At 35.4% G+C, this 23,206-nt stretch overlaps 1 pseudogene; it reads left to right on the top strand.

Moving 5' to 3' along the window:
• The first annotated feature begins 2,379 nt into the window (after window positions 1–2,379).
• LOC123866720 lies at window positions 2,380–22,798 on the top strand (annotated as a pseudogene).
• Window positions 22,799–23,206: the final 408 nt, after the last annotated feature.

Consider the following 23,206-nt stretch of genomic DNA (forward strand, 5'->3'; position numbering starts at 1 on the left):
AAATGAAAAAAAAAATTGAAACTTTTCATGAGAAGATTCAATAACGATTTCAAGAATTTTATTGCCCACCGATCTCAATGCTCGGTAGTAATTTTATATTATCGGCAATAATAAATGGTATGCTAATCTGTGCATGCATAGCATTAGTCGCATTCACTTTCGTCGATCTACATGGTTCGCGTTTAGTAATATTATCAACACGTCCATTTACAGTAATTGATACTAAAATTTTATTCGAGGTTATACTTGTTACTTGAATCAAAGCAGCTGCAAACTGATTTTATTAGGGCTTTATTTTAGACGAAAGCAACATAGTGCGACATTGCGGCATGCTACAGGGACCCATGATACGATAAATTGAAATGTAGCAAGAATCCTCGAAGTTGTCTCGTCATAAAATAAATTACCTTTTTCTTATCGGGAGGAAAGGCATTCCGAACCAGTGGTAGATGCATTTGACGATTCAAAGTTCTTGTAAAAGTTTAATTAAATAAAAAATATTTTTATTCATTTATTTACAGCACGCATGTAACATTCGCTTGTTGTTGCTCTGGTATAAAAACTTTAAGAAAAGAACAAGAGTGAATAGGCATCTTCTAGGCAAGCGCGCTTCATCTTAGGCTGCATCATCACTTACTAGCAGGTCTGATTGCAGCCAAGCGCTGTTCTATATATTAAAAAAAAAAAAGAACAAAAACTTTTTATAGAAAAGATATTATGTATGGCAGAAGGTTTTAGCCGGATGCCACCGAAAGCTATCCGGAAGCACCTCAGTGAAGTCAAGCACGTCAAAAGACTGATATGTATGAGGATATCCCCCATAATTTCCTCCTACCACTGACCTTAACTAATACAAGTACGCTGAACTTGCGATTGCTGACCAGATTTCGAAGCAACTTGATTTTCGCCATTTTGGCGCTGATAGCAGCAGTAAGCGTCATGTGAGCGTACTGGGTACGAAATGTTAGTGCTAAGATCTATCGTTATTGTATCAACACGAAGGTTTTTTGACACAAAGTGTTTATTTTAATTTCCGGTACTCTGGGTGGCTTAAATCGGCTCAAAAATAACTGTCACTTTCCATATCATTTTCAGTCTGTCATTATGTCTATTTAATTGTTATCATGTCTATTTCAGTAGGTATCTCCTACATCTAGAGAAAAAATGTTTATATTATGTCAATAAGTTCCCCATTTTTATTAACACACTGTTAGAAAAGTATAAAATTATTATTAGTAGGTTACACTTAAGAAAAGTGAATTTAGAAATTAAATATTTGATAGGATACAAATTTATAAAAAAGATTTGGACAGTAGAGAAAATCGGAATAAGTCTACAGAAAAGGTTCGGGAAAAGCATACTTATAGTATTTCCTCAAATAATCTCACTGTTAAACTAAATTATTTTTACTGTGCACATGTATTTAAAAATTTCTTTAATAATGCACTAACATAAAGATTTAAATCTTACCAGATAATTGTACTGATCGCGTTTAAGATTTAAGGAAATTCAGTCTAATCTTCGTCCGGGTGCAGCACTGTCCATTGTAAGCACGGCTCTAAATAATAGTCAGCGTAATTAACGCATGCGCATCCGAGCTAGGGTTGCAAGAATTTGGCGAATTTATGGACATTCTTTTCTCGGTGCACTTTCGGTCGAAACAGAATAAGAGCCGAAAATAAAAGAAAAAGTAAGACGTAAAACACGCATTTTAAAGAATATTTTCATCATACATATAATGTATAGCCTGTGGAAAAAAAATCAGAATAGGAATCGGAATTTTCAAGGCTCGCCTCGTGCACGGCCCGGACCCAGCATTAAGTAAATAATCCTCAAAATCAACTGCCCAAACAATAGGGATACATAATATCAAGAGAGCTTCTGAAAGCCACTGGATACAAGCTCCACAGGAATGTGTATTGCAGAAGTCCTTTCAAAAGACTTAATCATATCCAACAGTCCCATCAGCAAACTGAAGTGGCTGAGGTCAGGCCATGTCGTAAGGGCGATGGCCGTTGGCTGGAACCAAAAGTCCTAGAGTTTGGACTGACGATATAAAAAGGGTAACGGTAAACGACTGAATGAGGAAGGCTCACTATAGTGAGCGCCACAATATCTTGCCTGGGCCTATTTTTAGGCCTATAGGCCTATGTTGTATGATGATGATAAAATCAGGAGATGCCTATCGCATTTCCTGATTACGAAGAAGTATTAAAGTAGATAGATGATTTGATGGAAAAAAAATCTTTGTTCTTTCAAAAAATGATTATATGGCTTCCCTAATCCTAGGTAAATGACAGCATTTATTAAGTGTGTGTCTGTGCATACGCATATCACCGGTATGATAGTGTGCGTTTATAAATAGGTAAGTGATGAACATTGCATGCCGTCTTCGCGTAGCTTCAACCTTGGATATGGACAGATTGATACTAGTTTTTGTTGAGAAATAAAAAAATATAGAAATTAGTGAATGACGTCAAACTCTACAGTGCTTTTGACCGCGTAGTGGATTTGTGATTATGGCTAAATTACTAACTGTGTTGGTGAGTTTTTATTATTATTTTTAGACGGTACAATGTAATTTATTATTTATTTACTTACCTACTCTACAACTTTAATTTACTAAAATTCTAATTTAGTCATTTGTTTTCTTTGTGAACTCAATTTTATCCATTCATATAGGATCTAGGTTCCAAAATTTTTTGTACTTAATATTATCATGATTATTTTGTGTTATCCAAAAGCAATCCCCATTTAACTAATAAAAAGTACGTACTTTATAAGTTTACTAATTGTTTGCACTCGAACTAAAATTTAAATACCTTTATTAAGCAATTAAACTACAATAAATGACGCTTTCTTTTCCTTTCAGGTAATTATAGTGAAAGTTTTACTTTCAAACGGGCAAGAAGACCACTTTATTGACAAGCCTACAGGGTATCTGCACCCTAATGAAGTAAGTACACGTCCACATATCCATTGAAATACTAAGACATATCCCATGAAATATTAACTTAATAACTAAAATGGATAACAAAATACAACAATCACACAGTTAAAACTTGAATGCTTTTAGATAATTTTAAGTAAGTCCTTAAATCAAAGGGGTTTTAAATATAGAAAAAAAAATATTGATTTATGTATGTCATTGCACTGCTGAAATTAGAAAACCATGTAACTTAGTAGGTACATTAGTTAAGGCCTTTTTACATTACGTCTCTTTTAAAACGTAGCACTAAGAATAATTGTCGCAGTAGTTAAAATAATTGTATTTATTCTGAGGGTTGATATAATTAGAGTTTATAAGTTTATCTGACATTTAATAATAAAATATAAATAAAACATGATATTATTTTTCTACACAATTAACGTGTTCTGGTTACTATAACGATCACAATCATGAATTTGAAATAAAATAATAATATAAATAATCTGAACCAGTAAATTGGCTTATTATGTCACATACAATATTAATGGAAACTGGTTCATTTGGTGTACTTTTACCTACTTAAAACGGGTTTTGAGATTATGGGGAAATGTGGAGCGAAGTCAATACAGGACCATTACATGTCGACATGGTTTCACTTTCGATATTTGCGTACTTGGAGCATAACAAGTGTTTCGTCAACTAACTTAAAGCTATTCTAAGCTTTTATGCCCTCAAGGTAATTTACTTAAAATTTGATCAATGAACAGGATGACTTCATCTTGGATAGGTACTTGTGATACCTAAATTGTGAATACCTTTAATTTTTGGACAGTTAAATACAAAATTCAATCCTCATAAACGCATTATATGATAGTAACCAATAGATTTGAACTTAATATTGTTGATATTTTACTTAGATATATCGGATAAGGAATTCAAAACGGTTCAACTAAACCATAAAAAATTTATAAGTATAGTTATAATAAACTTATAATTTTTTTAACTATTATTAATAGGTAAACTTATATACATAGGATTGCGGTGCCGGTAATAAAGGCTTTCTTGGGTGCCAAAGCACTCTATCGTCTTTCAACATTTACTGTGTTTACTTTTTCTGTGTATAGATTTAAGGAGTTTTTTACTGTGCCAAATTTTTTATTGGTAGAATAAATATTATTAATTATTAAACTCCTGTAAGTTTTATAGATAAATAGGTAACTTTATAAATTGTACAATTTCGATTGAAATAGCGAAATACTCGTATTATAGTAGACAAATATAATAATCTCTTAAAAGTTACCAAATGAAATTTTATGTTCAGATAAATTGTATGGAAATTCTCTTTAACATGCTAACCGGCCGTTAAAAATGCGCAATGTCAGCTGTATGTCATTATTGACATAATAAATCCTTGACATACTTAAATATAGTTTAAATACATTTAAGTAATGTAAAAGTATAGCTATACATTATAATTATGCAAAACTAATTTCTACGTTTAAAAGATTCTCGAATCTAAAAATGTTTTTAATGGAATACTATCAATAATAGCACTCAAATATGAAACACTCAAATATTCTGCACTGTTACTAAAGAGTTTATTTGAATAATTAATTATTATTAAAGGAAAAACAAACGGATATTAATATGTTGTGATGAATAATATTAAGTATAGTTTATACATAAAGATTTATTTATGCATGATATCGAACTATTGCTAATTATTCAGTTTTTAAACAGGAATCAGACTACATTATAACAAATAAATTCCTGACTATTAAACACAAAACGAACACACACGGAAGCAATTGAAAGTGAACGATCAGTCATTGACATTCATGTGAAGCGTAAGCGTACGATACTCGCTCATCTTGAACTTGAGAAGATATAGTTGAGAGCAAGTGGCATTTACAGCTTCTGTTTACAAATATTATATCGAACAACCTGTTACATGACAGACATTTAATTAGCTTCATTGAAAAGATGCTCTTCATTCAACGCGTATTTTTTGAAACTACTTTGAATCATGACTCACTATGACTTCTAAATACCTAATTGATGCATACTGGTCCTCAATTAATTATCATGAAAGTTTTAACTGGTTAATTCATCAATGTCATGCAAGCAATAAAATAGGCACATAAAATTTAGTAGCTTGCAAAAAGTGCAAGTATGTATTCAAGAAGCGTATCGTAAACGAAAGTGAAGCGATGAAAGTATGCTATTAGATAGACGAGCTGACATCTGTTCTCTCACGTCTTTTCGAGTCGATTACACAAGTAGCATTCCAACTTTATGGAAACTATTAAAAACCTCATTGATTATTCTGAATACTAAAGTATAATCAGCAGACATGCAACGAATTGTCACAATAAGTAAAATACAGAGTCAACGCACGCGAGCTATCATTTCATACATTCCTCGTTCGGGTTTTTTTTCCAATTCAGAACATCGACTTAATTGGGGGGACGCATAGAAATTAATGAATGTATATTGACACCCAGCATTAATCACTGTTATGAAATCATTACAGGAAAATCCAAATTATTCATATGGCTACGGAGTATCTGATAGCCACACCGGTGACATCAAGACAGTTTGGGAAGCTAAAAAAGGTGACACCGTAAAAGGTAAATAAAATAATATAAATTTTTGATGGCAAAAATGTTATTAAGTATAATTTAAATTAGTGCTGGAATAGCAAACTCACACTGGTCAAATGAGTAACGGAAAACAGAAGAATTTCAAGCATCTTCTTTGCCTCTTGGTAAAGAAGATATGTAGAAGCGCTTACAAGAATTATTTATATGCCGAGCAGTGGATATCTATTGATTGATAACTACTATAACGGTGTACTAGTTTTAAAGATACCTCAAGAATAATAAGACTTTTTTACTATTACAGGTCATTACAGTGTAATAGAACCAGATGGTTCTATGCGATCTGTAGAGTACTCTGCTGGTCCAAATACTGGATTTACCGCAACAGTCAATAGAGATGGTTTACAAGCTCGACCGATCGATGAAGAAGATGTAATGGAAGAGAAGGCACTTAGAGATTATGATAGAAACTATGATTTTTCAGAAGACGCTGATTTTGAAAGTTCTTATAAATCGATCGACAGAAAACGACAAAGACATCCGTATGAATCATACGAGTCATTCAAGGATTACTCATTATCCAAACGACCAAAATATCCATTAGATATGGAACCTAGTGAATATACGCATAGTTTTAACATTGAACATAATCGAGATGACCTTAACGCTGAGGCTAGTGGACATAGCCATGTTGGAGTTAGTTTTGATCCTAATTGCAGTAATAAAAGTAAAAAGCAGAAATACAAACATTACAATGGAGCTGATTTAGATTTTCGAAAGCAAAAATACCCATCTCTGACATCTGATTCGTATAATAATGATTACGATAAATATGTAAGTGATGCTTCTAATGTTGAAATGGAGAAACTAGTTCACATGTATAAGCAAAACGACCGATACAAGCCCTATAAACCTGATGAATCTACTGGTTGGCCATCAATGAAAAATAGTTATCCAGGATTGTCAGATATTCCTCATGCAGAAGATTCTTATTCTGATTATTTACCTCCAAGGCCAAAGAAAAAACATAAGCCCCCAAAAAATCAAGAACTTTACGATTCGGACGATTTAGATGATTATGTTTTAGTCCCCAAAAAGAAGCTTAAAAAACCACCACGGGTTATAGAGCCATATCATCCAGACTCTGATGAAGAATTTGACGAAACTTATGAAGATGAGCGCTACAACAAACCTCCAAGAGGTACTCGCACAGAAGTAATACGTAAAGTCGTAAAGAAAAAGAAGCCTGTAATAAATATTTTAGATATATTCGATATTTAAGATGTAAATACAAACTAGAATAGGTATTGTAAAGACTGGCATTATTTAAATATTGACATTATTATACAAGTTGAGATCAAGTTTTATTATAACTTAAGAAATTGACAGATTGAAGACTGTGATTTACTTGAGTTGAAGGAAATACCCTTTTATAAATAAAAACCCAGCGTCGATCAAAATAAATTAAATATAATATGATGGGGCTTGAATAGAGGTTAACAAAAAATGCATTTGGCTTCACCAGAATATTTGTTTTGTATGAGATTCGTGTAGCTTCAAATTCGCATAATTTGCATTTAGACTATAAATAAGTGGTAAGGAAAACTAATAGTACCTACTATGGAAGGTATGACATTGGTTTTATTACCGATTTGTATGTCTCGCGGAAAGTGAAAAATTTATTGTATCGCAATATTTTTTCTTTGTTGTTCAAAATGTAATGTTGCGTCTTTGGATTCGCGGTGGCTAGTTTGGTTTATATTTTATGTAAACACTAAATGCATATTTTGTGATCTTCTATTTAGGACTAGATTACTGAGACAGATACTGTATTAAATAAATTATTTCGATCGACCTGGGGACTTTTTTGCTTTATCTTTTTGTTAGGTTTTATTTATATCTCATTATTCTAATTGTTATTTGTTATTATTTATAAAAGTTACTACATTTTTGTAAATAAATCTTAATTTCGAATTATTTATAACTTGATTTATTTGTTTTGTCAGTCACAAGATTGTTTTGAGCGATATATCATGTCGATCACATTGCAAGAGTACTTGTTTCCGCTCTGCGGTAAGCTGTTTCGACACCATCCTTATGCAACTAATAGCTATATCAGAATATTGCCCCTCCCCCTTATCCCACACGGTCCCATTCCTCTTTTTTTCAGTATAAGTTAGCCCTTGACTGCGATCTCACCTGGTGGTAAGTGGTGATGCAGTCGGTGCGCTTCCACCTTGTGCGCTAACTTGGAAAGGATATGGCAGTTTTTTATTAAACCCATACCCCTTATCGGTCTCTACGCGGTATTTTACCGAAACATTAAATCGCTTGACAGCACGGCTTTGCTGGTAGGGTGTAGCTAGCTACGGCCGTAGCCTCCCACCAGATAAGACCAGAGACAATTACAAATTATAATTTCCAAATTACCCCTGCCGGGAATCGAATCTAATAAAACCACAGCGCTCATCACTTCACCAGAGAGGTCGTCGAACTGCTTATCTCTGATATAAAAATTAATCATCACTTAATTCCTTAGGCACATAATAAAGAAAGTGTGTTAATCAGCTGACCACCTGTTATTAAGAAGAGTAATAGAATGTGTTTTAATTATGCAATTGTTTCTCTGTAATGTAATTATACTATTTGACGAGGCTGTATCAGTTATAGGCGCTTGCGCAAGCTGTCGTACAATGATAGTGAAAGTAATGAAACTGGAGCGAACGGGAGTGTAGGCCACGTGTTACCTCACAAGGACGTTTAAATCATGGTATATATTGATATTCTTATCTATATCTAAATACTTGCTGATCTCCCCGATTTCGTTCTAGTGAAATCTGATATGTTATAAACAGTTAATGCACATCTGGAATAATATACCTTTCAGATGGTAAAATAATTTTTTAAGTCGGATGTGTATCGTGATGTGGGTTGGTAAATTACCTCCTACATCAAAAATCTTTCTTGCTTTTTAATATTATTATTATGCAAAGATAGTTAAATATAAAACTATTTGGAATATTCAGAATAGGCTTTGTGATTTGCATGAATATGGATTAGCTGATTGCAGTTACATGCTCAATTCTGGCAAGTAAATGCCATCAGCTATTTTCGGCCTACCTAACTATTTTCGGCCTGAACTAAGAGTCAAACCCAGGACCTCGTCAGCTGCAGTTGAAAAACCAACGAGGCTGTTCAAGTTGCAAACAATAATTCTTTGTAACTTTTCTAAATAGCGAACTTGTCGAGAGAGACACAAATCTTTTATTAATGTACTACAATAATAGTTTCCAATTGAAAAATGTGACAGATAAGGCGTATGTGGTCCAAATTGGGTGTCTCACGACCGAATGTTTTATTCAATGTACACATGTGTTCGTGGACATTCACCGCATTCACTGGGCGCGGCCGTGACACGACTGCCATTGTCGCAACACTGCACGACTTAACCGCTCTTACTGGCCTTAACAGGGCTCTCTCCGTCACTCGCTTCATACAATCGTAGTTCCAATTTCATTTGAATATTAAGCAACCAAAGTCCATGAAATTTTGCAGACATATTCTAGAAACTAATATCTATGTCTGTGGTTTTCCAGATTTCTGTTAAAATATTCGGTTTCAAAGTTACGCGGTCTTAAAAATTTACATACAAATCTTTGAGCCCCTGTAATTTTAAAACTACATATTTTTAGAAAAATCTAAAACACCACAGACACAGATATTAGTTTCTAGAATATGTCTGCAAAATTTCATGGACTTTGGTTGCTTAATATTCAAATGAAATTGGAACTACGTTTGTATGAAGCGAGTGACGGAGAGACCCCTCTTAAGGCGTTTCCATACAGCGGCAGAGCTACGGCGACAAGAAACTACTCACATTATAAACATGGGAGAGAGTGTTTGTTTGTTGATTACATTAGTTTACAGTGCATCTGTTGCCGGAAAAGTATTTGCTGTTGCTGACTTCATCTGGTGAACTAAGTTACTACTAAGTTAGTACTCCAATTTTTTCTTATTAACTACAGCTGGTTTCTTTTTCATTTTAAATGCAGATATCTGAAATTCAAAAACTAGAGCTGATCAAAAAAATTTAATTATATATTTGAACTTAGGATACCTTATGTAGTCAGCAACTGCAAAAAATTTCTCGGCAACAGATAAAAACTAAAATTTTGTACGAAGAAACGAATTGACGTTACTTTTTGCATGGATATAATGAAAGATCTAGAGAGTAACGTTGGCTTTTACTAGTCCTTTAAGGTAGAGTTCCATGGGTCGCGGCATCCACTGCACGACCGTCGCGCGTCAGTCGCTTCAGCTGGGACCTACGGAAGAATCTGTCACGACCTTTAATAACGCAGTGACAGATTAAAGGATCCATGTTAATTTTCACATAAGTGCAGTTAAAGCCCTGGGGAATGAAATGGACTACTTATTTTCCAGAAAAACAAAAAGTTCCCTCAGATTTTTAAAAAACCTAAATTCTAAAACCTAAATCGATTTCGCAAATAGTTCGCCGTTCGTTTAAAACTTCGATTTAAAACGCGATAGAATAAAGTAGAGATTATATTTTCTTCTTAAATATTAGAACACAAAATCCAGTTGAAAATAGTAATAGCAAATTTTTGGATTCTGTGTGTGGGCTACTTTATAACTATTTAAACATTAACCTATTCTTCTAATCAACTGGCATTTATGTTACGAGTATGATACGGGGAGGAGTGTATTCGAAGCGCGCTCCATACAAACGTATTTGATTCCAATTTGAATATTACATAATCAACATTGAATGAAAGCTATGTAAAAAAAATTATTTCAGATATTAATTTCTACAAATTAATATCTGATCTGTATATTCTGTTTGTCTGAATTTCTTACAAATATTATATGATTTCAAAGTAACACGTGCTGAAAGATTTTTATCCATTTGTATGAACTATGAAGTTTGAAATATAATTAAACATCTTAATCACTCAACTATAAAAAAAATTCACTTTTGATAAAATGTGTTTATCCTGTTCTTAATATTTCTGACCTACATATAATAATTACGAATTAATGTTCACTACAATACCTATTTGTAATCACTGGATGTAGGTCGATAGGTTTATTCAATGCTTTTGAATACATTGCGGTGAAACCTATCAGTCTAGATAGATTAATTTGAGTGTTTATTGTTGAGTATCTATATTGCTTCAGATACCTATTTAACTTCTGAGAGGTTTTCAGTAACAATTAATGCCTATTCGAAGGCCTCATAGGTCAGGTACATTCCATTACATAGCCAATTCATGCTTAAATTCAAATTCGATTGGGTTTAATATATTCGTTTGCATAATATTAAAGCAGGTCACCATATGTCCTGTTTCATGGACTCCGTATTATTCCATACTTGAATGTCAGTAATACCCACTCTTAAACTTCACGATACAATAGTTTAGTTTAACATAAATGAGATCTAAAAGCCAGTGCGTACTAACGAAGTGGATTTGAGCTGAGTTTTTTGATAGTCAACTTAAATTTAGCTACGTAGGTACGTTGACATGCAGTTGAAATTGGTATACCTAATATTGAAAACAAAATACGGAGGAGACTCATAAGACATGCGCTACGTCTGGGCATGCATCGATGAATCGTGCGCCGTTGTCTTTTCCCAAAGAGAAAAAGGTTAGATTGATTTGTTACCATGAATAAGGCCTGATTAAAGCTTCAGTGTAAGTTTCCGAAAACGTGATCCCGTCGGAGCCCGGAGCTACGCACCAAAAGATATCAAATCACACGTCAGGACTTATAAAATGACATATCTGACTCATGTTTCCTAGCCTGAACATATACCTCCAGATCCTAAATCTAGAACATATGATGGGCGAGATGGATAACTATGAGAAGGTAGATAACTGCAAGGTAAGTAAGAATTTAGGGTCGACTAAAAATAAAATAAGTACTTAGTTCAAAGAACCAATACATGTTAGGGGGACCCTAACACCTATCTGTTCTTAGCTTGTGCTGGAATAGCGACCTCGCATGGGAAAATGCACTGTTTTCAGACGACGGTAAACGACATCAAATATTTTTTTTTTTTATTGATAAAGGCACACAAAACAGGTTGTAACTTAGATACACAGATACACACGTCAAAATTATAACACCCTTCTTTTTGGGTCGGGGGTTAAAAAGACTATACATAAAACAAAAGATCCGTAAGTGACAACCCCTAATAGGTGTACACAGGGCAATACTATATATTATATCGCAGTGAGCCGCTGGATCCAGGCGGCGCAAAACCGTGGCGTATGGAAGCCCTGTGAGAAATCTATGTCCAGCATGGATGTCTATTGGTTGACGATGTTGAGGAAAAAGATCTATTTGCGTCCAGGAGTACTTCAAGTTCAAGTTGGCGTTGTAAATAATTTGAGCCATTACGGTGGATATGTTTAAGTAAAAATGAATATTTATCGGAATTCTGCAGGCACATTATATTACCTAGGTGTCTACTTAATAGATCCACACCAAGATACGAGTAAACAGGTATGTGTTAATACGCAACAGCAGTATATTTATCGCTTAGTATTTATAACTCGAGTACCAGCAGTGTTAGGCCCAAACCATTACCATACCATACCAAACGGGTAATTGCACATACTCGAAGGTAGGCGTGAGTACTGATTATATATGACAAAATGTGCCTCTCATAATAATATATACGCTAAACTAAATTAGTGGTTTTCAAAACATTTGCCTTCTATTCGGAAGGTCGGGGGCTCAATCCACGGTATACACTTTTCGGATCGCATTTTAAGCAATTATCACTTGCTTTAACGGTGAATTAAAACACCGTGTAGAAATCTGCATGCCTGAGAGTTTTCTTTAATCTGCATTGGGTCCATATGGCCATACTAAGAGGAGTACCTCATTTTGAGAGGAGACTCATGCTCAGTTGTGGGCCGGCAACAAATTGACCTTGATAATGATGATAAAAAAGTAAAAAATCCATATCCATACTAATATTACCTATAAATGCGAAAGTGTGTCTGTCTGTCTGCTAGCTTTTCACGGCTCAACAGTTTAACCGATTTAGATGTTTAGTACAGAATTAGCTTACAGGCCGGGGATGGTCATAGGGTATTTTTTATGTTGGAAAATCAAAGAGTTCCTACGGTATTTTTAAGGGTCTATCCGCTTAACCGATTTATAAGTTTGGAAGGTACTCACAGAGGTAGCTTACGGCCCGGAAATTGACTTCGGCAACTTTTAATTCTGGAAAAGCAAAGAGTTCCCACGGGATTTTTAAAAACTACATTCACGCGGACCAAGGCATCATCTAGTATTATATAATTCTAGCAACATTGAAGCAGCCGATTGATAAGAAAACTATGGTGAGGCTGAGGTGATAGTAAATCTAACGACTGTGGTAACAATTAGGCAATTTAATTATTATTATCATCGTAGGCGCAGGACGTAAAAGGCAAAATCCAAATTCATCAGTCTGTATGCATCCACTACTGGACAGAGGCTTCTTCAAGAGCACGTCGCCACCAAACACTGTTCTTCGCCTTCCTCATTCACCTGCTTTACGCCCAGGTCAGGTTTCTTTTCTTCATTCAGGTCATTGATCCAGGAGCTGGAGGCCGTCTTATACTACCCTTCTCCACTACAGAAAACAAACTATGGCCTCTTCGACCGTCGGTTCTGCGGCAGACATGATCTACCCAGAAGGGCAGAATACCAAAGCACAATATATAACATAAAATCATAAAAACTCATATTAAGTTACAAATTATAATTAATTAAATTAAAATTATTAACCTTATTATGATGACAGTGATAGATTGAAACTGGGTTAAACATTTTATAGCAATGTAGGCGTTATGAAAGGCATAACCCTATATAGCCGGTCAACTTTTTACCTTTCCTTATATAATATTCGCGCTAATAATCGAGGCGATAATCAGTAGATCAAGATCGTGTGAAGTAATCGCTCATTTATGAACTTTGTATAAAATCACTTTTAAACATGACGAGTTCAATATCAAATTAACACCTAGAATAATAATAATTATTATGATCCAATTCGGTTGAGCAGCATTCGGAAGAGTTCAAAATATCTTCTCGCCTAAAAGGCCAAAACCTTCGAACAATGCGTGTTGCTTGCTATGACATAATATAATGGATCAAAGACATGGTCACTACCTGTCTCATACACAAATGAATGCAATGCAATGAATGAAATGAATGAATGAATGAAGCAGGCAATGAAGAGAGCTATTGCTGGGAATTTCTCTACGAATTATGATAATACTAGAGGATTCCCGCGATTTCGTCCGCGTGGATGTAGGTTTTTGATGATCCCGTTGGGAACTGTTTGATTTTCCGGGATAAAAAGGGACGCAAGCTACCTCGATACCAAATTTCGTCAGAATCGGTTAAAATGTTGGGCCGTGAAAATGTAGCAGACAGACAGACAGACACACTTTCGCATTTATAATATTAGTATGGATTTGAAGGTTATAATTAAGATCCTTGTTGAGAAAGACGGGGCCGGCTCCAACTAAGGGTCCAATCATTGTGCAATCACATTAGACAATTAGTGACTATATGATTTAGAACTAGAATTTGAATCTTGCGGATTTCAGTTTACTTTGAAATCGCTGAGAAAATGAGATTTACAAATTAAAGGCAACTACCTCTATGTATCCACTGGATTGGTAATTTCACACAAAAATAGTATTTTATGAAGTCAAAATTAGTATGGCACTGGAAAATGCATGATTTAGGGGTTTTCAAATAATATTTAGTAAAATAATAATTATAAGGTGAAAAGAGATAAATTAAACTATCTTGAAATCTTAGGCTGGCAACTGTGGAACCCGTCATTTAGCAGTAACAAAATGGGTACCAGATTCTTATAACACCGAATAAAAATTTGTAAATAAATGAATAGGGAGACATGACCGTGGATGGTTCATTTCAAATCTTTGAATTCAATGAACCTATTCTTAGAAAACAAAAACCAATGGTCCACGGGTTTTTGAAAACATAAATCCACGCTGATAAAGTCACGAGCATTATCTTGTGTAAGTAATAATAAGTTTATAATATTAAGTTCAATGTATTCTGATAAATAATAGTAAAAATTTGAAGGTCTAAAATTATTATGCAATTCTAATTAAATCATAATAGCGTGTATAAATAGCTATCGGAAATATAAAACAACGGCATCGTTTGTGACCTTCAGCGTAATTATGAAAACTAGTTTGATTCCATTTGCATAGCGCCGGTTAATGACACGATGAGTCACATAAATACGAGTTAGGGCTTGCTCACACACACCTCAGTAAATAATATTTTATATTATACTTTGTTAAAAAATCAAGGCTCTAAGCTGAAAATGGTGAAATATATTTCAAAACTATAATATCTATCTTTTAATTATCATTATTATAATCAACCCATTACTGGTTCAATACTGAGCACGAGTATTCTCTCAGAATGATAAGGGTTTGACTATATTCCACCATGCGGGCCCAGTTCGAATTAGCAGACTTCCTTCACCGTTAAAGCAAATGATTATTAGGGTTCCGTACCTCAAAAGGAAAAACGGAACCCTTATAGGATCACTTTGTTGTCTGTCTGTCTGTCTGTCTGTCCGTCCGTCCGTCCATCCGTCCGTCCGTCCGTCCGCCCCAAGCCAACTATGCAGCCTAAGTAGTAGACATACAAGTAAGCAAAAACTTAATTTGCTATAATCCGCTAAATCAAACAAATCTGTATGGTGCAACATGCAGCATGGGATAAGCACCGCCCGCCCTCTCATTGCTAAACATGCAGGAAAAGCCAGTCATTAAGCAAGCAATATGCACCACGACCACGCAGATTTGTTTGGTTTAGCGGATTACAGCAAATTAAGCTTTTGGTTCCTTGTATAATCATAGACTTTCACAAAGTAACAACTGCTTCTGTACAACATACGTACATTGATACAAGTATATGCATACGTATCATAGTGTAAAAGTGTGTGTGCCAACTGAAAATTTGGTACAGAGGTAATTTTAGCATTCTGGAGATAGACACAGAATATACTTTTTATCTCAAAAATCATAGTTTTCATGGCATTTTTATAACCCTAAATCCACGTAGATTAATTCGTGGCTGGAAGAGGTACTTTATTTCGCAGTGTGTATTATCGCCTTAACACTTAACGCTTTTGATTCGAAGGCTGCGCAACAACACTGGCGCTCGAACTTAAAGATGCATTAAAACGGATTTGTTTACATTCCCGACTGGATCGCATTCGTGAAACTTATTCTATAAGATAGAGACTCTCTACATCTTTTTTGCGAGCATGCTTATGTGGAGTAAGTTCTATTTGGATGCCATGGAAATGCATTATAGGTGGGCTTAAATAAGTTGTACATGACAAAAATTTAAACCGTCCTATAAGTTAATGTCATTGGTTGGTTAGTAGTAAGTTAATGAAAGTGGTTCATTTTATTCTCATATCACGTGTGATAGTTTATCTACCCATGTAATCGAAATGCCGGACGAATTCACCTACCTCATTGAAATACGACGTGTTTCCTGATATACCTATTATGTTGTAAACAATGAATAAAGCAATGAACTTACAACATGCATTTACGAGAGAGTGCGCTAATATCTCTTCATCTCTTTTCTATTATTTTGATTTATTTATTTTCAACTTCATCCGCGTGGACTTTTGTCCCGTCGAAACTCTTAGATTTCCTGAACAAAACGTAGCTTATGTAGGTCCCCAGGATGCATTTACCTTTGTATCAAACTTCATCAAAATCGGTTTAACGGATAAGCCCTAAAATATACCTACCAATCAGACAGGCACATTTTTAGATTTATAATAGTCTAGGGACTAAAATAGCCTTAATAAACTAACTATTTTAAGCTTATTTCGTGGTTTAACGACATTTTATACTGTAGATAACTGGTATACCACGATTAATTTGGTGTTTAAAACTGCCGATATTTCAGTTCAGTAAATACAATATAAAATCTTTAATATAAAAAGCCTTAATAAAATTTCCTGGTCATAATAGGAGTCCTTACGTGTAACGAGTTCAGATCAATCAAAGCCAAAGATTTATATTTGACCATTTATATAATATTATATCCGACAAAGAATTCGTGTGACCTACTTCAAAAGTTAACCTTAAATCAAAAAGAAACAACTTTTAGTCCTAGCGAAACGTTTTTACTTAAAAAATCGTTGACCATTCAATCGAAATTAATATAGAGTTTTTGTAATGTTAATGGCATCTAGTGTAAGCGTTTAGAAAAGTGTTATTGCGAAGTACCTACTATAACCCATTTTAAGCTTTAAGCCGGCTTTCGTTTCACATCCCTAACTGACTGTTCAATCCCCATCGTTTAGATTTACCTTATTTCGTTTAGTATTTATATGTATCGATTTAAAATTTTGCGGCAGATCAATATAATATGTACTTACTTAGTTATCGTTAAAAATTTCGGGTTGATACAAAATATATCACCAGTGAGGGTAATTACTTGCCTCTCGCTGGCTGAGTTACTTCCGAATCTCGACGGACGCTACATGTCTTCGTCGTCGTTTTAAGCAATTCAATATCACTAAACATCGTGAGGAAACCTGAATCCTCCGTAACGTTTCAAAGGTGTGTGAAGTCTACCATTACCCGCATTAATATCGTGGTAACCTATGGCCAACCTGGCCGGTCTACTCGGCTTCTGGGGCGGGCTTGGATGGCTGGAATGAAGTCTTCGGCAGGGAGAGGCAACGTGCGCATAACAGACGGAAACCTTTAAGTACGGAAACTAGCCCAGAGAGAAGTAAGAAAGAAAGAAGCTTATGGGCCAAATCCGTTGTAAGCTATGTCAGTTATGATGTTCAACCCGGGCGAGGTGAGGGCTAGCCGCTAGTATATTAATAAAACAAAATTACTCTAAAACATTTAATTAAAATAACGTTATTAACATTAACATTATTAATATAACTTGTGCCGTTAGTAGGGCCCATAAAGCAGTCATACAATATGTAAATTATTTTTCTACAATGGGGCCGATAATTATAATTTATTTAAGTCACAATAAAACAATTATTTAATAGACTGTACCATAAAGTTTAATTTATTCCGTATTCTATACTCACAAGTGAATAAATTTATAGTTCTTAGACCAATTCTTAGCTTGGCCAGAATCACAAGAAAATTATGGATAAGATAAAGGGCTTTTAAAAAATTGAAACGATGAAGGTGTACAACCTGATTGTAACATCATAATATTATTATTTGAAACAGAACAATTATATTTTTCGAAGTCAATTAATAATAATAAGTTAATAAGATAATTTAGTACTATAATCATAATAGTAGTAATAATAATTTTCGTCTTTTTTATGGAAACGAGGAAGATTATGTGATGTGACTTACCATTGACCTATAAGCATAAATCCGCAATGTTACATTTTACATTATCTGATAATAGTCTATGATTTTTTTTAAGGTAACGATAATCTACTTTTATTAGATATATTCAAGTTTTAGGTTACAGCTGAGTTAAAACTAAAAACTAATAAAAATAATTAAATTAAATTAATAACTAAAATCTAAATGATTAAAACAAAGAACTTTAAACTAAAAACCTTAAAAATAAAATATAATAACTAAAATAATTTTTATTAAAAGAATATGAAATAAAATGTAGTATGTGATATAATGTCAAAGGCTGATCACAACTATCGAAGAGCTGAAGCATGATAACATTATTACAAGAAATTGTGTTAAAAGTAGTCTAGGACGAATGCCAAGCTATGATTTAATTTTTTCCTTAGTTGACTTAAATAAATCGCAGAAACCTTCTCGGAGAAACGCGTAAGCAATGCGATTTGCCCGGCGCTTCAAACCTTCTGGATGTTTTCATTCATATTATCATTTTTTTGTCAGTTCGTGGTAACAAGGCCCTATGAGCTGCGTTTAGTGCACCGCATTTCAGCGAGAAGCTACTTGTTCAACTTTTAAGGGGGAAAAAATGATTTTATAGATCCAGCTATAAACGCGGAAAATGGCTTAGCCAAATTTGAATGTGGATCACTGAGGACAAAGTCAATTAATCGGACGTTAGAAGAGGTTTACTTTTGTATGGATGAACTTCTACTTATGAAAGCTAGCGGTTGTAAACGCAATTATATGTGAGGTGTATCCTCCCTAAGTTTATCTATCTAGATTAGTGCGGCAGCGCCCACTAATACACAGTCACATAGTTTTGTTCGCAACACCGCAGGCGAGACCTTAGGTCTACCTATAGGGCATACTAACAGCCTCTATATAAGCGCCAGGTATCTTAGAATTAGGCACATTTCAAGCCCTTAGTGCTCAGTGAACTCACGTCCCAATCTTAGAAATATTTTGAGAAAATGTTCGCAAAGGTATTTAATTTTAAGTGTTCTATCTACTAGGTATAAAAGTTAGATATACGTACTTGAAAATCTACAAAAACGCCCTTAAATTAACAATTTTGGCCTCGGATCAGATTGGTTCTCAAAAATACACAGAAATCGGTACATTGAAGCCTCGAAAAGGAGTAGCATAAGATGACCCACTGAGAGGTCATGATTATGCACCTCCTCCAAAAATCTAAGTATAATCGATACTCCTGATACTAAAGTTGAACTTGTTGTGGATTATCAAATAGCTTGGCAAACAGTTTGCATACGAGAATTAAAAAAACGTGACTAATTCTATTGTACATCTCCAAACTAAACTTAATTGGCAGGTCTAAATTAAATCTATACTTTTCCGTAGAAAGCATTAATATTAGAGCTGCATTTTGGTTTAGTTTGGAGTTTGTGTACAACAGAATTAGCCATATTGCTTAAACTATCCAAATCACTTTCATCGTCGTTATGAAAATCCTGTCTGCTTATTTTTAAATTGGAATCGGCCTTTAATCAAAATAGGTAACAAACATACAGACAGACAAACACACTTTCGCATTTATTTTAGAGCGACTTTTGCTCATTTACCCGCTTAGCTGATTAAACCAACGCCGTACAATCATCATCATCATCTTCGTCGTTTTGACCAACAGACGTTAACTAATGCACGTAGATCTCTAAGAATTTCAATAGAGCAAGATCTTTTACAGCTTGGGTCTAGCAGCTCCCAGCGACTCGAGACTTCAAGAGCCTCTCCTTCCACCTATCTGTATACATGTTTGTATTATTAACCCCCGACCCAAAAAGAGGGGTGTTATAAGTTTGACGTGTGTATCTGTGTATCTGTGTGTCTGTGTATCTGTGTATCTGTGTTTCTGTGTATCTGTGTATCTGTGTATCTGTCTGTGGCATCGTAGCGCCTAAACGAATGAACCGATTTTAATTTAGTTTTTTTTGTTTGAAAGGTGGCTTGATCGAGAGTGTTCTTAGCTATAATCCAAAAAAATTGGTTCAGCCGTTTAAGAGTTATCAGCTCTTTTCTAGTTTTCTTGTAGAAAAGAAGGTTAGATAACAGTTAGGTTCATAATATTATGTCAATTGATAAATGTCAAGCTGTCAAGATGGACGTTGCCTAAATACATAATTAATTATTTGAAAATGATGTTTTGGAAAACTCAGATACTTTAGATCGTAGGCGCGGAATAGTCCAAGAAAATCAGTTCAGCCGTTTGAAAGTTATCAGGTCTTTTCGGTCTTTTCTAGTTACTGTAACCTTCACTTGTCGGGGGTGTTATAAATTTTTAATTTACACTTGTTTAAAAGCTTACATATTAGATTTGTTTTCCAGGCGATCGTAGCATGCGCTCTAGTAGTGGTAGCCCAGGGAGGACTTATCGCAAGTCCCCATGGCGCCATCTCATCTCAGAGTATAGTGTTGGGTCACCCAGCTCCCGTCGCTCACGCCATTGCTCCAGCCTACGCCGCGCCCGCATTAGGATTGGGACTAGGTAAAGTAAGCTTGTAATTTTTATTCTTGGTGACTTTTTCCATGGTTTTCTATTGAATTCAATTCAATTATCTTTAATTGGGACTCAGTAATTTGTGGTTTAGATTGAGACTCCTTTGAGTGAAAACTTTAAGAAATCAGCATTAACAAATTTGAGGCGACGGCAATTAGGGTTAAAACTTAAACTTAGAAGGATTGCGATTTCAATTAATCCCATCCTAGACCCTTATCAGTAGGTACAGTAATAATAGCTGTAGCCTGACACCAGTCCAGATCAGATACAACTCAGAAATTACTAGTTTTCAAATTATCCCTGCCAGGAATCAAACCTTGGACCTGACAATTATAAGTCCACAGCGCTCATCTCTACGCTAATCAGGTTGTCAGAACTTATGGGTATACTTGGAAATAGTTTTCCCTCGTCAGGGAACCACACTTACTTTCAACTAACTGACTAACTGTTAACTAAGTGTAAATTGATCATACTTTCCAGGTCACGGTGCTATCGTCTCCCATGCGCCCGTGCTGCGCGCTCCGCTGGCGCACGCCGTTGCCCCTGTTGAGGTTTATGTAAGTACCAACATTGACCTACACTTTGGGTAACAGGGTATTTGACAGGTTTTCAAAAACTTTTCTACGTTAATCACTGATGTCTAACGACTCAAAAAAATGTATATTTTTCGTTCCATTAGTTAAAGTTCAAGAAAAACGAAAACAAAAAATATTATTTAATATCCCGCGAAAACGCTTCTCCTGAGAATATGGCGCTGCGTATGTCATCGTGACGTCACCTCCTTGTAAACTTTGGATGTAAACTACTGTTCAGACTACAGTTTGTACAGTTCCAATCGGCCAATCATAGTCGTTTACGATCACGTGACTAAATTAGACCAAAAAAATCATTTTCTTTGTCGATTTTCTCTTAAATCTCTCGTATTTTTCTTAACTGACTAAATAGTTGGTTTTCAAAATTCTACTATGCGGATACTATCTGACCCTATATTTTGCATGCTGTTCAATACCCTTTTCGTTATACACAATACAAAAAAAAAAACCTGAAGCCAATTCTATTGATACTCAAATACTTCGCTACGTTGCAGTCCCACCCCCGCTACCAGTTCAACTACGGTGTCGCTGACGGCCACACCGGCGACCAGAAGAGCCAGTGGGAAGCCCGCGATGGTGACGTCGTAAAGGGACAGTACTCCCTCGTTGAGGCCGATGGTACCATCCGTACCGTCAACTACTCTGCTGATGACCACAATGGGTATGTACAGTCAAAGGCCGTAAATTGTTTAGAACCTTCATTATCATATTCGCGTGGCACATGCGTTACGTGTGTTGTGTGGTTATAGAAAAAGGTCATAAGTGCGACAGGTTTTTTGATGCAATAGTTTCGCGGAATCGCTACTCGAATTCTGAGTCCAACCGTACTTTTTTTTATTCAGCTACAAGTTAACTGCAATCTTACCTGGCGATAAGTGATTAGGTATGCAGTCTATGATGCGGGTGCGGCAGTTTTTATTAAACCCATACACACCCCTTTGGTTTCGACGGCAACGTGCCGGAACGCTAAATAGCTTAGCGGCAAGGCTTTGCCGGCAGGATGGTAACTAACCACGGTTGTAGCCTCCCACCAGACTACAATCTCACATTATGCTAACTGATGATGCAGTGGAATGGATGGAGGTAGTAAATTTCTGTAACTCCAACCGAGGAGTTATTAGGGCTGATATAGATAGACTTGCACAATACGGACAGAAAAGTGTGACAGCAAGTCAGTGAGGAGGTGCGCCTGGTAGCCACCCTATCAGTTTCCTTTATTAGAAGTTGTACACGCGTACGCGCGAGTTCAGTGTAACGACGTACTATGTATTATAGTTTTGATTCCGTCACGTTTTAAATGAAAAAATCTTTCCTTCTTTCTTTCTTTCAAACGAGGTTTACTATCAACTACTTAAATAATAATAAACACCTAAGTCGAATTTAGTTAAAATCGAATAATATAATCGAATTAATGGTGCAATAACTATTGAAAAATACTAAGTATTAAATTGTAAATACAAAGTAAAAACTGGATGCCTATGAGAATCGCCTTTATTTATGGTGGAATCAGTCGCTGACGCCACAAAACGGCAATCATAGGTACTTTGATTTAAAAGTTGTATGGATCCAATACTTTATTGACGTTTTTTGCGTACAGTTTCAACGCGGTGGTGAGCAGACAAGGCCACGCCGCGCATCCCGCGGTTGCCGCTGTGGCGCATGCCCCCGTCGCGATCGCGGCACCCCTCGGCCACGGTGGCCTCCTCCACGGCTAGACAACCCAACAACCACTATTTATTACCTATCTTTACTTAGGATAAGACTACGCGACAATGAACTTGAATGTTTCCTGGTAGCGGACGGTTAATGAGGCATAGCGTTTCATAATACGTATCCGATTGTGAAACACTGGGACGACGGCCCAAGACTACGAAATCAGTACCCCCTTTTGGGGTGCTAACTTTTGTATTATAATTTCTTTTAGTTTGTAAGTCTTTTACCGTTATCTTATTAAGTTAAGAGGATACTTTTTATGAAACGTTAAGAAAATGCCTGCTGGGTGCTGGGCGGAGGCTTCAGTTATGCTTATAAATGTAATATATCTTTTCTCAAATATTTAATTCGTTTTATTTCCTTATCTAAACTCATGTGAACGGAACAAGTAATTATCAGCTAATATAAGC

Source organism: Maniola jurtina, chromosome 7 (assembly GCF_905333055.1).
Source record: "Maniola jurtina chromosome 7, ilManJurt1.1, whole genome shotgun sequence".
Lineage (NCBI taxonomy): Eukaryota > Metazoa > Arthropoda > Insecta > Lepidoptera > Nymphalidae > Maniola > Maniola jurtina.